General features: G+C 55.4%; 1 protein-coding gene across 7 annotated transcripts in view; it reads right to left on the bottom strand.

Moving 5' to 3' along the window:
• Nucleotides 1-16,982, bottom strand: part of PACSIN2 (protein kinase C and casein kinase substrate in neurons 2) — a 131,063-nt gene that overhangs the window by 43,896 nt on the left and 70,185 nt on the right. The window contains exon 2 of one of the 7 annotated variants that reach the window (XM_089307683.1): nt 7,965-8,136. The exons of the other annotated variants lie outside the window; for them this stretch is intronic. The gene's annotated coding sequence lies outside the window, so the exon portion shown is untranslated. The remainder of the gene's footprint in view (nt 1-7,964; nt 8,137-16,982) is intronic. 7 annotated transcript variants of the gene reach the window in all.

The following is a 16,982-nucleotide window of genomic DNA, read 5'->3' on the forward strand; positions in this document are numbered from 1 at the left end:
GCCCAGCAGCCAGGACCCGACATGCAGCAGTCACTCCATAAAAACTCACCAGATGAACTCAGGGTAAGGAAGGCTGAGGGGCTGGCACCGTGGCACAGCAGGTAAAGCTGCTGGCAGCCCGTCCTGGTCACTCCACTTCCAATCCAGCTCCCTGCTAACTCACTTGGGAAAGCAGCAGAGACCCAAATGCTTGGGCCCCTGTATCCACGTGGGAGACCCAGGAGAAGCTCCTGGCTCCTGGCTATGGACTGACCCAGCTTCAGCTGTCACGCCATTTGGAGTGAACCAGCAGGTGGAAGACCAATCTTCCTCCCCCTCCCTCTCTGTAACTCTGACTTTCAAATAAATAAATCAATCTTAAAAAAAAAAAAAAAAAAAAAAAAGGAGGGTAGGGACCAAGGCTGTTCTGCTCATGGTGTGTGTGTGTGTGTGTGTGTGTGTGTGTGTGTCTTTTTCTACAACTCTGCTTTTCAAATAAATAAATCTTGAAAAAGAAAGGCTAAAATGAAGAGCCCGGGTAACTTCCTTTACGCAGACTAAAGACCCACAGATGGAAAGCCATCAGAGAATGTGTGTGAAGATACCGTAACTTTCGTAGTGGGAATTTTTATAAGCACCACTGCACACGTTCAGGGAAGCCACAAATGGGCTTGGCGACTTTGGTACAGGACACGTGGCTGAGCCCCCGGCTGGGCACTGCCAGTCCCACGGGAAGCCCTGCTGCCTCCCCACAGCCCGTCTAGCACCAGCGTGGGCTCTGGCTGCCCTGGAAGTCCACTGGGCCCGTGTAAGAAAGGCCCCAACCCCTGCTCTGTGGTGGGTGCCCAGGAGTGAGGCCTGAGCTAAAACACTGCCTTGTGTCATTGGCAAGGCAGGAATACTTTCTTTAATGGCTCAAATATCTGGCAGACCTGGTTTGTTTCCGATGATTCCATCTGGAAAAGTGACCATTCCTCAGAGGAGGAGATAGAGATCAGCAAATAAAGTGACTTGCATCTCTCGGGAACACTGTCACGCACGTCACTCAACAACGGGGACAGCCTGTGCTCTGCTGGATCCTGGGATTCAGGGAGGCTCACCGAAGGGGGCGTGGAGGCTCCGCTCCGCACATCCTGGCCCAGTCCAGAAGCACCCACCAGCGTGGCGGCGCGGGCCGAACGCAGGCAGAGGCTCCCAGAGACCGAGGACCCGGCCAGCAAGCCCAGTCAGACAGCACCTGTGCCTACCGCGGACGCCGCCGTCTGAACACGCGCAGGATTTCAAACCACTTGCCCAAGCGTGGAAACTTTTTTTTTTTGCCCAGGGCCACGTGGATATTTGCAACATCATTCCCAGGCCACACAAATGACAACTTAACAATCAGCCTGCTGCGGGCTGACTGAACCCCGAGTCCCCTCTGTGACTGCCTCCAAGGGCCCTACCCAGCCCACGGGTCACACGTCCCCACCCCGGACCGGCGCCGACTGAGGGAAGAATCCAGGAACTCCACCAGGACAGACCCGCAACCCGGAAACAAGCAGGGAACGGCAGTGAGGAAAGGACGGTTCGGGCAGCGCGGCACGGCGGCCCCGGCGAGGCGCCCGTCAGCGCGGCACGGCGGCCCCGGCGAGGCGCCCGTCAGCTCGGCGCGTGCCCTCCGAGCTCCTCCAGCTCTGCTCTCTCAAGCTGCTCCACACGGCGCAGCCCGACACTTTCAAGCCCCGGGGTCTGTTCTGTGCTTCCCGAGCTGTGCAGCCAACCGGGCCCCCGCCCCGGGCTCCGCTCCACCAACCTCGTTCTCATTACTCAGCCCTTTCTCCTCCTGTCATCGATGGCCTGGCTCCATGTCATCGCAGCCAACAAGCCATGCTGTGGTCTGCTTTTCTCAGCTGCATACTAAGCATTTCTCCCCGCTGTCCGCACAGCATCCTGACGTTGCCGATGGCTGCAGGCACCACGCAGCGGTCCCACACTGAGCTGCACCGGGCCCACACAGACACAAGGCGTCTCAGGTCCTGCCAGAACACGCCAGAGGGAGGTCAGCGTGTACGGCTTCTCACTGCCTCCAGCACTTCACTGGGGCTCTTGGCCTTCACATTCTACAAACAGCTGATGCTCCTGGGTGTAGTTCATAAAGCAAGATCTCATCCGACACCCTCAGTCTGCATTTTTTTTTTAAGATTTAGTTATTTGAAAGGCAGAGTTACAGAGAGAAAGGGAGAGGGGGAGGGGGAGAGAAGAAGGAGAGGGAGTGGGAGGGGGAGGGGGAGGAGGGGGAGGGCTTTCATTCGCTGGTTCACTCCCCAGCCGGGGCTGGGGCTAGGCAGAAGCCAGGAGTCCAGAGCTTCTTCCAGGTCTCCCATGGGGGTCTTGGGGCCCAACACTCGGGTCACCTGCTGCTGCTTTCCCCTCAAGTGTTAGCAAGGAGCTGATCTGCAGGTGGTGCAGCCGAGCCTTGAACCAGCACTCATGGGATTCGAGCACTGCAGGCAGCTGCTTTACCCACTACACTGCAACACTGGCCCTCGGTCTACACTTACGGGACAGTCACACACCCCTGCTCAGTCCTCACTTAAGGGACAGTCACACACCTTCGCAGGAGGCCTCCCAGTGACTCGGTTCAGCTGCCTGATGAAATCCGAGCATTTCAGGAGGTGAAGCCCCACCTGGAACAGCTCCCTGGCTGGTACTGTCACCTCCAGGTACTGAAACGGCCAGAGAAGGGTAGGAAGGATGCATTCGAAGGAGAACAAGCCTGCAGCTCTAGCGGAAACTGCACGGAGAAGCCTCAGCACAGCTTCCAATTCATTCATGGTTTAAGGGACATACATGAAAATTCTTTTAAGAAACGAAGTAAATAAAAATAATTTACAACATTTTAAATATGACACTCTCCTAACATATCAGTTGTCGGAGAGTTTCAACCATGTATATCCTGATGGATCTATGGCCTTTGAACTCAGGTCAGCGTCAGTGTCTGAAGACAATGAGGTGCAGAGCAACAGTGGTGGGGGGGTCATGGGTATACCCCCCCGGGAATGCCAGTCTGAGAAGGAAAGCACGGGAGCTGGCGCTGTGGTGTAGCGGGTAAAGCCGCCATCTGCAGCGCCGGCGTCCCATCTGGGCACTGGTTCAAGTCCCAGCTGCTCCACTTCCAACCCAGCTCCCTGCTGATGCACCTGGGAAAGCAGTGGAAGATGGCTTGGGCCCCTGCACCCCCGTGGGAGACCTGGAGGAAGCTCCTGGCCCTTGCCTTAGGCCCGGCCCTGCCGCGGCCATGGCAGCTGTTTGGGGAGTGAAACAGCGACTGAAGATCTCTGTCTTACCCTGTCTCTGTAACTCTGCCTTTCAAATAAATAATCTTTAAAAAAGAGAAGAAAAGCACAGACACGCCCACCCACCCACCCACCCAAAGAGAACACCAGCAACAGAGCAGCACTGAACACAGTTCATCTGCTGATGGCTCGGAAGTCAGTTTTCACGCCTGAAATGGGGCTCCCACGGCCAGCTGGGGAGGCCCGACTCTCACCTGCCCCTTAGGCAGCTGCAGCACCTTGAACAACCCTCACCCTTTCAGCACCGCCCCGCCCGCACTCGAGGAGCAGGCCTTACAACCGCTCCGATTTCTCTGAGTTTCAATGTTTTAACTAAGCCTCCTACTGGCCAGAGATTACGGGAGAACCTGAGTGGATTTAGGCCAAGTAATTCCAAGCATGTATTTGTGGGGACCTTCATGGCTGCAAAGTGCCTTCCCACTCGGCCACCTCCACGCCTTCACCCTGGGGGCATTCTCATCAGCACCCAAGGTCCAGACCTGAACTCACGCGCAGGTCTCCCCGTACAAGCCACAGTCAGCATCAAGCCCGTGTTTCCCGAGCACAATCACTGCCGGAAACCACCGGCACTGCTGGTCACACAGAACCTCGCCTGTGCCGCGAGCCCTGTGCAGTCAGGAATGCCAAAGTTCAAAGGCAATTCAGCTGCAACCACAGGTCAGGTGGAACACAGCAGCGCGGCCGCGGGTACTGGGCGGCTGCTCTGACCCTGGTCCCGGCTTCACACTGAGGACCCCGCCAGTGGCTTCTGAGAGGTCGGAAAAGGGGACAACGCCGGAATCGGTGGACTGTGAAGCGTTAGGTGGGAGCAGAGTGCCTGCAGGCAGCTTAGCTCTGCTCCCAAAGCACAGGCAGAGAGCGCCTCTCTGAACCCCACAGACGACGTCGCCTGGCCTCCTTCCAAGCAGGCAGAGAGCGCCTCTCTGAACCCCACAGACGACGTCGCCTGGCTTCCTTCCAAGCTTAGCTTGTCCACCTCTTAGAACAGGTGTCACAGCGGCCACACAGCTAGGGACCCGTTACTGTGTGATGTCCTCTCTAGAATGAAGACCTGCTTCTGACTCAAACAACTCAGTCCTGCAGCCCACTCTCCACCCCAGCATCCAAAAGGCCTTTGAACCCCCCTTCACGTTCCTCCTCCTCCTCCTGTCCAAATGGTGATCAAGATACGCATCATCCTTCAAGGTCAAGATCAGCTCCTGCCTCCTCCAGGAAGTCTCCTTTCATTCCCAGCTAAAGTGCAGCCTCAGCGCCATGCTCCCGACAGGACTGGCCCCCGGCACCGTCCATGGAGGCCAGCTACCTGCACAGCTGCCTCGCCCTGGAGAAGAACGGCCGTAGAGGGCAGGAATCACATGGCGTTCATCCTGCATCCCAGTCCTGGCACAAGTTAGCCGTGGGGGACGTGTCACACTTGCCCCATCTGTGCCAGGATGATGCAGACAGAGGGGGCAACAGTCTGTGACACTGACGTGTGCCTGCCAGCTCTGGGCCGTGTGGGTGAGAGCGAGCACCTCTCCCGTTCTCTGTGACCTGCATCCTTACAGACATGTCTTCCTGCCCCAGTCACTGAGGGAGACAGACACGTAACTCACACCTCTGGGGCTGGGCAAGTGCAAGGGAGTGAGAGAAGCAAACGACCAGAGACCCCAGCCCTGCTGCGCACCAGCTAGACACCAGGGCGGGCGGCGCGGCCTGTCAGTCCTTGGGCTTGCTGGGAGGTGGACACGGCAGCTGAGGTGGAACTAGCACGCTCTGCCAGCACGCAGAGGAGCAAAGTCCCCAGGACCCACAGGCATGAGGCCGTGGTGGTGGGTGGGGAAGAAGCCAATTCGGTAAGGTTGGGTAGGTGAGGAGAGGGGCACCATCAGTGTCACTCAGACCTCCAGAATCGGAGGCCTCGGCCGCCCTGCCCACGGCTCACCCTGAAACAGGAACAGTGACGCAGGAAGGAAGAACCGGTGTCTTTCTACACAAAAATCCCCATGTGGTTTAAACTTGATGAGTTTCTCACAATTTGTGGTCTTCCAGCTGCTAGTCTGGCTGAGAACTGTTTTACACACTATTAATAGCTCTGTTCTTTTAATTAACAGGGCCATGCAGAAATCATGCTTATTGCTATTGTTAACAACCAGGGTGTACTTACACAACTCCTCTCTTCCAAGAGCCCAGGAAACCTGACAGACGTCCAAGCCATAAGGGATGCAGGTGGAATTAATAACTCTAAATTTTCATTAAACAAAATTTAACGTTTTCCCAAGAAATCTGTTAGAAGAGAAAAACCATCTTCACTTCCAGTTTTGTTTTTGTTAAATTTCTCCTGAGGGCATCCCCGATTGTTAACCCGCGAGATCTGGCCTCTGCCGACCTCCCAGTGGTCCCCTGCACTCTCCCGCACCTGCTGGCCCTCTCCTCTCCAGCGCAAGGGTCTTGCACTGCTCCTCACGCCTGCGACCCTTTGCACAGGCCGCTCTCCCGGAGAGAAGGGCAGGCCAGCTCTGCACACGGTCAGGGCCCTGCCTCGGGTCCAGCGGCACCGCCCACCACCACCCCTCTCGCCTGCTGCTTTTCAGCGTCGCACATCATAACTGGACTGCTTTTTACATCTCTGTACGGTCTGCTTTCTCCTCTGGCAGGGAAATTCACCAGGGTATCTCACACACAACAGCAAGGCCTCCTTAATGCTGAACTTGACAGAGACACCGCTGGGAACTTTATAAGTGAACTGATGGGACAAGAGCAAAGTGCTGCCTTCATAAAAACACCCCATCGAACCTTCACGATCATGGGCTGCTGTGACAGCTGCATTTCGAGGGCTGTATGCCGACTGCCACGGATGGCACGGGGCAGCCAGGGCTGGCCACAACTGCTTCCTCAACTGGGAGCAAAACTTAAATTTTTTGGTGATTCTTAAAAAGCCAATTTTTTAAAAAGAGGGGATGGGGGCAGAAAGCCACATCCTCCACAGATGGCCCACTGGTCAGCCACCGAATCAGAACTCCCGCCTGGGAGGCAGCTTCCAGAGCAGCCCAGAACCACATCGCACCGGGAGGCCACACTGCGTGCTGCTTTCGCTCTTCAAAAAGCTCTGAAGCCAGCGTCTCGCTAATGCGCCTGGGAAAGCAGCGGAACGCGGCCCAGGTCCTCGGTTCCTGCCATCCGTGGAAGAGACCCAGATGGAGTTCCTGACTCCTGGCTTCGGCCTGGCCCAGCTCTGAACACTGCAGCCATCTGGGAAGTGAAGCAGCCACAGGTGAAGACGCCTCTGTGTCTCTCCCTCTCTCTCTGCATCTCTGCCGTTCAAAAAATGAATATTAAAACAACAACAACAACAAAAAAAACCGTCTGAATCCGAAGCATCGACTGTTACTAGAAGACGGCAGGCCTGGTCTGTTACAACCGCACTTTAAGCTCTCAAGTATCAGGAACTGCTTTCCCACTGAATCAGCATTTAGAGCGACAGGAGACTGAAACATCTGGTGCACGCTCAGAACCCAGTCTGATACAACCCTGACGTGTCAGAGAAAAACCGAGTTGTCCGCGGGAGGTGAGGGAGACCAGCAACCGATGGCGCCAGCTCCACAGGCCTCTGGTCTCTCTTGACATCCTAAGCACTCCTTGAAGAAGCAAACATTCTCAAAGCAACGACGTGCAGGGAAGCGCACGGTCCCTCTGCAGCTGTGGGGGACTGGTTCCAGAACCTACCCCAAATCCCAACACACACACAGATTCCAAAACCTGCGGATGCTCAAGCCCCCTGCGGATGCTCAAGCCCCCTGCGGATGCTCAAGCCCCTTTGGTAAAATCCCGTGACTGCACATGGCCTGCACAGCCCTCCCCATGCACTTTAAACTGCCTCTAGATGACCCATAACAGCTGACACAATGTAAACGCTGTGTAGTTACTACACTAACTGCTTAGGCAACAAAGACAAGAAAACCTGTACACGTTCAGGACAGGTGCAGTTCATCTTTCCCAAAATTTCTGATCCTTGTTTAGCTGGATCTGCAACGTGGGACCTGAGGACGTGGAGGGCCACTGTGCCTCCCTGAAGAACACAGAAAGCCTGGGAGGCAGGGCAAGCTGGGAGGACGCGGCTTTTCTGCAGGTCACCGACTCACAGGGCAAGACGCCCAGCCAAGTCCCAAACTCCAGGAGCACAGAGAACAACCCACACCCAGGTGTGAGGAAAGGCAAGAAGCCAGGGTCCGTCAGGAGTCAGGACCAACACGCACAACCGCAACACCCCGAGCAAGCGCAGCAGCCTGCACCCCACACCCTCGGCCATGGGGTCCCAAGGGGAAGCAGCTCCACAAGGTGACACAGGCTCACCCTACACACACACCCAGCCCTGTCCCTCGCAGAAACAAGCCCTCTCCTTTCTCGTCATCTGCAAGTGGGCGGAACAACTCACTCCTCCCATTGGAGCGAGGGCGACCGACTGGAGGCGCACACGCAGCTATTGATTCAGGCGCTCCCATCCTAAGGAACGGTAAGCCTGAAGCCGAAGTGTGTGAAAGTATGAACAGGCAAACTGAGGAAATGTTGTGGTGCTATGGAAACAGAAACCACAGAGGAAAGTCCAGTCGCACAGAACTGTTAAAAATAAAGCGGATACTAAAATACCAGCACAGAGCTACAGTGACTCACTGTGTTCTCAGATCCTGTCCAGACCAGCCAGCTCTAGTACACTTGTCTTCCAGGCTTTCTTCCTGCTGGGGAAACGTGACACAAAGCCAGGGAAAAGAAGCTTGGAGACTGTTCTCTGACTTTACCGGCAAGTTGACATGAAAAGGCCTTATAAAAGCATGCTTCAGAAAGTCTGTGGAAAATGGGGTTAAAAGAGAAATTTGTCTTGGTGCCCAAACTGGTGGAATCCCTGCATGCTTGTATATTTTGAAGTTAGGGTGGGACCTACGGCAACACACTCATGCAGACAGCAGTGAGGCATTTACTGAAACCAAGCTGAATTTTAAAAGACCTAACCAAGCTCCAGAGTGTGCTAAATGGCATGTGGTGCAGAACCACGGCACGATTCCTCTCAGTAACGCAAACCCCAGAAGGCACAGCTGTGTGTGCACTGCCGCCTTTGCACCGTCCCAGTCTGCGTGCGTGCCCCCTCCCTTAGACCAATCTGCCGCCACCCTCTGACTACACGCTCCAACATGGCAGCCGCGGCCCCAACGAGCGCACGGACCGCATACTACTGCCTGAGACCTCCTCTCCACTCTGCAAGACCCAGCTCCAGCACCACCCCTGCAGACAAGCCCCAGACCCAGTGCCCCGCTCCAGTTCCTCATGCCTGTCTCCCCAGGCAGGTGCTAGCTACTGAGAGACCACCCCCAAGTCACCGGCTCACACGAGTGCTGAGTGCTCAGTGCCGTCAGAAAGGAAGGAGGGAGCGGCCATGAATCTCTCAGGAACCCTCGCTGGTTCAGGACCTGCTTCCTCCCCGTCCCCCAGCCTTCTGCCATAGCTTGTGTATCTCCTCTCCTTTTCCAATTAAAAAAAAAAAAAAAAAAGGCATTTTCCCACACAAACCGCCACTCTCTCCCACGTCCAGAGACCTGCTGTGGACATTCCACACACTCACGACCTGTCTGGAGTCACAGCACCAGGAAGTCATGTCAGCAAATACGCCATTGCAGTTGGTATGCAGGACAAGTGCAGAAACTCCGCTTGGGGGACCCCTGAAAATTCACTCTGATAGGGCCGATTTTTTCAATCTTTTGCAACACAAATTATTCATCATGTCCCATAATCACTGAGATTTCAATTTGGTTTATTACCAAAATCTCAGGAGAACCAGCAAAACACACACCTGCTTTGGGGAGGAGAAAGTGTTTCCTGGGTTTCTTGCAGTGCCAGCATCCCATATGGCACTGGTACGTGTCCTGGCTGCTCCACTTCTGTCCAGGTCTCTGCTTATGGCCTCAGAAAAGCAGAGAAAGACGGCCCAAGTGATTGGGCCCCGGCACCCACATGGGAAACCTGAAAGAAGCTCCTGGCTTTGGATCAGCCCAGCTCTAGCCTTTGCGGCCATTTGAGGAGTGAACCAGTGGATGGAAGCCCTCTCTGTCTCTCCTTCTCTGTCTGTAACTCTGCCTCTCAAATACATATAGGGGCCAGCGCCGTGGCTCACTTGGCTAATCCTCCACCTGTGGGGCCGGCATCCCATATGGGCACCAGGTTCTAGTCCTGGTTGCTCCTCTTCCAGGCCAGCTCTCTGCTGTGGCCCGGGGGGGGGGGGGGGGGGAGCAGTGGAGGATGGCCCAAGTGCTTGGGCCCTGCACCTGCATGGGAGACCAGGAGGAAACACCTGGATGCTGGCTTTGGATCGGCATAGTTCTGACCATAGTGGCCATTTGGGGGGTGATCCAACGGAAGGAAGACCTTTCTCTCTGTCTGTCTCACTGTCTAACTCTGTCAAATAAAAAAAAAAATTAATTAATAAATTCTTTGGAGAAAAAAAAAAAGGAAAGTGCTTCCCGTGGAGGTCAAGCCGAGCACGTGCTCGCCAGCAGGAGTGGGGGGCACCTGGCCCAGGGGAAACAGGTGCCCGACGGCAGGTGCCTGTCGGCAGCAGCAACACGAACGACCACGAGTCCTGCAGAACACACGACAGCCGCGGAGTCGCTGCGCGACTTTTCTCCCCCACCCCTCCCCGGGACACCTCGGGACCCAACCCACAAAGCGGGGGCCCTGACGCTGCCCTCGCAGACTTCTGAGCGTGGGCTTAGACAACGCAGGGAAGGGCCTGCCTCATCCAGCAACAACACCCGCTGGTCCCCTTCCCTGCACCCGTGTGGGGGACCCCTAAAGACACTCCTGGCTCCTGGCTTCTGGCTTCAGGCTGGCTCAGCTCCGGCCGTTGTGGGCATTTGGGGAGTGAACCAGTGAACAGATCTTTCTCTCTGTCTATCCCTCTCTTGCTCTGTAACTCAACCTCTCAAATAAATAAATAAAATCTTAAAAAAAAAAAATCTAATGAAAGGGGCACACTGACCTTGGACTTAGCTCTAGACCCCTTGGGCCTAGAGATTCCTTTTTCTGGAGCAGCTGAGCCTGGTTCTATTCCACCTCTTACCTTGCAAAGGGAGACCAACAACAAAGGCACAGGGAGTGCAGGTCAGAAAACCATGAGGACCTGGGGCTGGCACTGGGCCGTGGCAGGTAAAGCCACCACCTGCAGTGCCGGCATCCCATATGGGCGCCGGTTTGAGTCCCGGCTGCTCCACTTCCAATCCAGCTCTCTGCTGTGGCCTGGGAAATCAGTGGAGGATGGCCCAAGTCCTTGGGCCCCTGCACCCACGTGGGTGACCTAGAAGAATCTCTTGGCTCCTGGCTTCAGATTGGCGCAGCTCCAGCCATTGCGGCTATTGAGGAGTGAACCAGTGGATCGAAGACCTCTCTTTCTCTCTCTCTCTCTCTCTGCCTCTCCGTCTCTCTCTGTGTAACTCTGACTTTCAAACAAATAAATCTTTTAAAAAAAAGGAAAAGAAAAGAAGACCACGAGGCTCTTCCAGAAGCTCCCTGGGAAGCGCTGACCGGGGCTGTGCCGCAAGCCAAGTGGACGATGCATGACCAGCCCTGAACAGCACTGGGAAAAAGCTGTGTGTGAATTTCAAAAATTTCTGTTCCAAAATAAACTTAGCTTTTAATTCCATTTTCCACAAATTTTTGGAAGTACTCTCATATCTACCATGCATTCTGTGTCGAAACAAAACATACTTTAGTAAAGCAGAAGAGGTTTTTTAAAACATTGAATCACCACAGACCCACGGGAAGGCAGAGATGACACACTGAGCCGGCTGTTCATTTTCCCGTCTCTCAAGTCCATGCATTTGGCGCTGGGAAGCCAAAAGATGTTCCAGATGCTGGGGGTCCCACAAGTAAGACAGATGGAAACCCCTGCCACGGGGGACTTTCCAGTGACACGGCAGTGCAAAGACAGGGACAAGGGGCAGGGCGGGGAAGGAAACCAGAGAGGGTCCCACGTGAGGGTGACATCTCAGACCTGGGAGGGCGGGCGCCACACCGGGCCCCAGAGCAGGAGCAGCCCCAGCAAAGGGAGCAGCACGTCCCCAGCACCCCCGACAGGCAGGGCACCTGCTGCTGTGGTTCTCCGTGGGGAGCTGGGACCCACACCAGCAGACGTGCCGACGAGCGAGTAACGCAGCAGTGACCACCTTTCAGCTCCTACCAGCCCAGTGACCAGCGCCCGTCACTGACCTCGTGGTGAGATTTCCCAACTCAACCACTCATGAACAAGCACCCAGTGGCTGCTGCGTGCAGAGTCGAGACCCGCGTCTGGACCCGTGTCAGGCTTGCCGCCGGCACGGCACGATGCTCTCACTTCCCACACCTGGCCGTCACCTCCGGCCTCTCCCGCCTCACTCTCCCTGACGCAGAGCATCCCAGGCTTGCTGTGGTGAGACGGGAGGCACGGGGCTCCGGGAGGCAGGGAAGGTCAGCGTCCCTGGTGTTCCACAGGACCTGGGGCTGGCCGCACAGACTTGGAACCCTGGAGGGCTTCCCCGGCCTGGCTCAACCAAATCTCGATCGCTATCTGCAGAAGGCTGTCTTCCACTCAGGAACTGAAGGATGAGCTGCCTCCTGCCCACTCAGTGTTTCCCAGCTCACTTCCTCCCTGCCCCACTCACACGTGTGCTGGAGGTCAGACATGTCATCTTGTTAAATGCTGATTCATGCTGACAACCCTGAGAACAAATGCCATTTAAATCGAGCAGACCTTAAAACACTTTTAAGGCAAACCGAGTAGTCGCTTGAGGCCAACCTGGGGAAGGTGTGTGCACGCCTCACGCTCTGTTCGAGCTGGTGGTCTCACCCCGACACTTTGCGGGGCTCACAAAGAAGTGGAGATTTCAATAAAGGACACTAGGGCGTGAGTTCCTAAGGCCCGAGAATGACAATCAAGGTGGCGGGGCTGCCATGTGGCACAGTGAGTCCAGCTGCTACCTGTGACGGCAAATTCTCTTATCAGAGTGCTGGTTCCAGGGCCGGCGCTGTGGTGTAGCGGGCTAAGCCTCCACCTGCGGTGCCGGCACCCCATACGGGCCACTAGTTCTAGTCCTGGCTGCTCCACTTCCGATCCAGCTCTCTGCTGTGGCCTGGGAAAGCAGTGGAAGATGGCCCAAGTGCTTGGGCCCCTGCACTCCCGTGGGAGACCCATAGAAACTTCTGGTTCCAGCTATGGATGCAACGGCCCAGCTCCGGCCGTTGCAGTCATTTGGGGAGTGAACCAGCAGATCAAAGACCTTTCTTTCTGTCTCTCCCTGTCTCTGTCTGTGGCTCTACCTCTCAAATAGATTAAAAAAAAAAAAATCTTTAAAAAAACTTATTTTTAAAGAGTGCTGGTTGGAGTCCCAGCTGCTCTGCTTCCGGTCCAGCTCCCTGTGCCTAAGACAGCAGAACACAGCCCAAGTGCTTGGACCTCTGCCAGCCCTGGGGGGGACGGGGCTGGGGTTCCGAGCTCCTGGCTTTGGCCTGGCCCAGCCCTGGCCAGTGAGGCCATCTGGGAGTGAAGCAGCAGATGAAGATCTATCTGTGTCACTTGGGCTTTCAAATAAATAACATCTATAAGAGATGGTTCCGAGGGTCCAGAGAAAGGCATGCCTGTTTACTTTGTTCTTAACACCGATCTGAGGAAGGCGGGCTCCTGATGCAAAAAGCCTAAGGGAGCTGCTAAGAGGCTTGACCCTCCCTTTTACCTTACACAAACAGAGGCAGATCACAGACCAGGCTGCTCTGTGGCCCAGGATCCAGAAGCAGGCAGGGAAGCTCTTTCTCTGGCAAGAGCTGACCGGTGTGTGCCACACGCCAAGCACCACACCCCGCAGACGGCACAGGGGCTCGGAACGGCCCTGAACAGGCCACCGGAAGACCCTCGGGCCTCCTCGGCTCTCCCGTTTCCTCCCGGCAGCTCGGCACAGTCAGTGCTGTCCCTACGCTACCCAGCTGTGCTTCTCACAGACGGGCTTTCTCACTCCACTCTACCTATCTGTAGCCTAAAACAGGTGCTCAAGAAACGCTTCGGAAGACTAGGGGAGGGGGAGAGGGCTGCTGTCTGCACTGGACCCTGAAGGCGGAGAAGACGGCGATGCGCCAGCCGGGAACTTAGTCCTGTCTTCTCATTCTGCTCCCCCATGAACTTCTGGAGCCCCCTCCTACGTGGGAAATTAGCAATAATGATGATAATAATTAAAAAAAAAAAAACACACACAGACGTGAACTTACATAGTAACCCTGTTACCCTGGCAGCTTAAAAAAGCCCCGAGTTGATGGCCCACCTCCTGGTCATTTTCAGATGGCTCACCGGAAAGCAGCAGCAAAGGCGGACAGACCAGTGACTCTGCCACTTCACCCACGCGACGCCACTAACGAAGCGCTGGAGCTACGGGTGCAGCGAGATGTGTCCCCAAAACTCCCTCTCCTTACGTAACGGAAATGTGTCAGCTGACAGATCCATGCCCTGGACTGATTTTTACAGCAACATTTCTTTGACCTCTGGTTGGCAAGTACCCTGGGAATGTGGGAACTCGGATGAAGAGTTCCCCAACCTAAATACCGAGCTGATGTGCCACAGGTTTAAAATAGAAGAAGTTACTTTAAAAAGGACAAAAATGACACATTTTCAAATCTGTGATTAGTGTGAGAATCCAAACAATGGTGCAAGAAAATGTCCAGAAAGACTGAGGACTTGAAAGGAGATTTTAGAGGTGACCCACTTAGAGCAGGCCTCACTGAACCAGAAACACGCGGCCTGATCCCACAGGGCCACCGGGAGTCCTCGAGCGCCAGCAGGGGGGTTTCAGGCCCACAGGGCAACGTTTTCGTGAGAAACATGGAATGAAATCTGCTTCCAGGATTAGGAGGGATTGGGCCGAACTGGGTGTCAGGAGCCCCGGAGGCGAGCGCTGCAGACGTTGGAGGCCACCTCCGTCCCAGCCTCAGTCTCCTGCAAGGAGAGACGTTCCCTGCCCTGCTGGCTCTCGGGGAATGAACGGTCACTGTCATCGCATCTGTGGTCAGTTCCTCCCGTCAATCCCGCTGTCACTAATGAACAGATCTTGAGTACCTACTATGTGCCAGGGCCTGGAGACAGCCCCGGGCAAGACAAAGCCCCTGACTCTCAGAGACTGCGTGTAGAGCTGTCTGCATGCACCGGGCTGGTGCTAAGCTGCGGGATGAAGGAACAGCCTCCTCACGCGTGACCAGACTTCCAGCCTGGTCTTCCCCGGCCGGCTGCGTGAGTGCAGCCTGCGCTGTGGAGCTGGGAGGGCTGTGAGACACAAGGACGACGCTGTGACCACGTAACACCGTCATCTAGCACTGTCACCAGAGTGGAACCAAAACTAGAACTACACGGAAAGCTTAACAACGCGAGAGCCTTAACCACTCAGCGGTCAGGACACTTTCCTCCAAACGCAGCTTTCTGCACTCCACGCCATGAAGGAGAGAAGTGCTCTTCAGAGTCAGCGTGCGGGCTGCCGGCCCAGGGCGAGCCCATCTCTACATCTCAGAAACTGCGCAGTGGGCAGCCAGGCAGGAAAACCACAGGGTGGGTCTGGTCTAGCGTGGACACCAACGGAAGCCCAGGGACAGCAACGGACGCTGTAAGCAGAAAGGAGCAGATCTGGGTTGGCCGAGCTGGGAGCCAGAACATCTCGTGACCCGTGACCCGAGCCCAGGCCCCCTGACCAGCCAGGAGTTACAGGTCCTACGTGCTGTTTCTAGAGTTATACACATTCACCAAGTCTTGGGACGTTCCCAGAGGGTTAGACACAGAGGGTGGGTGCACACGCCCGTGAAGTGCTCAGGTATGCTACGCGTTTCACCTTCAGCCGGGGGCAGAGAGTTAACGTGAGGAAGGGGCGCCCTGTGTCAGATAGGGGAAGGTGAGGCTACAATCACAGTGTGTGCCAGGCTCCTGGCCACACCTGCACCAGGACTGCAGCTTCTTAATGAGAGCCGTCAGCCCCTCGGCTGCATCTGCCCAGTCAGTCCCCTCTTGTTCACCTGCAAGGACGCCTGCTTATGCCCACCCAGGCTCGCTCGAGGTTAGGACATTTTCTAGCGGGTGCTGGGGGCGTGGGTAGGGAGTCTGCTGAGTGGGAAGACGGGTGACGCAGACGCCGGGCACTTCTCACACGTTCTCCACCTGTTACAGACCTTGGCAAGGACACAGGGCCAGTCTCCAAGGTCAGCGAGGCAGGCAGAAGTGATGTGACCAGAATGTGAGCTTGGTCTGGGGAGACGGACACAGTGCCCTCAGTGGCATGGGCTGGAGAGGGGCCTGCCCGTCCCTGGACATCCCTGCCTCCAATTACCTCCTCCAAGCACTGCCCCTGCCCCCGCCACTTCCTCCCACACAACCTTGGAGATTTGTGTTTAATTCTGGAAGTCACATTGAGGAGATTCAAAAAGTCTAAAACCTTGTGCATACAACTGAAAAGGATCCAAATGAGTCCTTCAAGAACAGATTGAGGGGCTGCACTGTGGCGTAGCAGGTAAAGCTGCCACCTGCAGTGCCAGCATCCCATGGGGTGCCAGGTCAAGTCCTGGCTGCTCCACTTCCGATCCAGCCCTCTGCTGTGGCCTGGGAAAACAGTGGAGGATGGCCCAAGTCCTTGGGCCCCTGTACCTGCTTGGGAGACCCTTAAGAAGCTCCTGGCTCCTGGCACTGGGATCAGCACAGCTCTGGCCGTTGCGGCCAATTGGGGAGTGAACCAGAGGATGGCAGACTCTCCCCCCACCCCCCCCCCGCCTCTCCTTCTCTCTCTGTGTAACTCTTTCAAATAAATAAATCTTTGCGGGAGGGCAGGCCAGCACTGTGGCGCAGCGGGTTAAAGCCCCAGCCTGCAGTGTCGACATCCCATATGGGTGTCCATTTGAGTGCCGGCTGCTGCACTTCCAATCCAGCTCCTTGCTAATGCTCCTGGGAAAGCAGGAGAAGACGGCCCGAGTCCCTGGGCCCTTGCACCCACGTGAGAGACCAGGAAGAACTCCTGGCTCCTGGCTTCAGATTGTCCCAGCTTCAGCCATTGCAGCCATTTGGGGAGTGAACCAGCGGATGGAAGACCTTTGTTTCTCTGTCTTGACCTTTCTCTTAACTCTGCCTCTCAAATAAATAAAATAAATCTTTAAAAAAAAAGGCTGAGGAATGAAGTTACTTAGCTAGTAGAGACTGCAGAAGGGATAAGGTTTAAGTATGTTAAAAGGTTGCTACTGTCCTAACACATTTGCTGAAATGTAATTCTCAACGTGTACACTGATGAGTATTCAGTACAGCAGGTACGTCACTACCGGGGATGCCTGCAGCCCACATGGAGTGTCTGGTTCAAGCCCCAGCTACTCTACTTCCAATCCAGTTTCCTGCTAAATGCTCACCGTGGGAGGCAGTGGATGGTGGCTCAAGTACTTGGGTCTCTGTCACCCACGTGGGAGACCCAGAAGAAGCTCCTGGCTTCAGATCAGCTCAGCTCCGGCCATTGCAGCCAACTGGGGAGTGAACCAGTGGATGGAAGACCTCTCTCTGTCTTTCTCTCTCTGTCTCTCCTTCTCTCTGTGTGTAACTCTGCCTTTCAAATAAATAAATAAATAAATAAAATCTAAAAAAAAGGTGAATCAGTTTATATTAAAAAAAAG

This window comes from Oryctolagus cuniculus, chromosome 11 (assembly GCF_051225735.1).
Source record: "Oryctolagus cuniculus isolate XC-2025 breed Fujian yellow rabbit chromosome 11, ASM5122573v1, whole genome shotgun sequence".
Taxonomy (NCBI): domain Eukaryota; kingdom Metazoa; phylum Chordata; class Mammalia; order Lagomorpha; family Leporidae; genus Oryctolagus; species Oryctolagus cuniculus.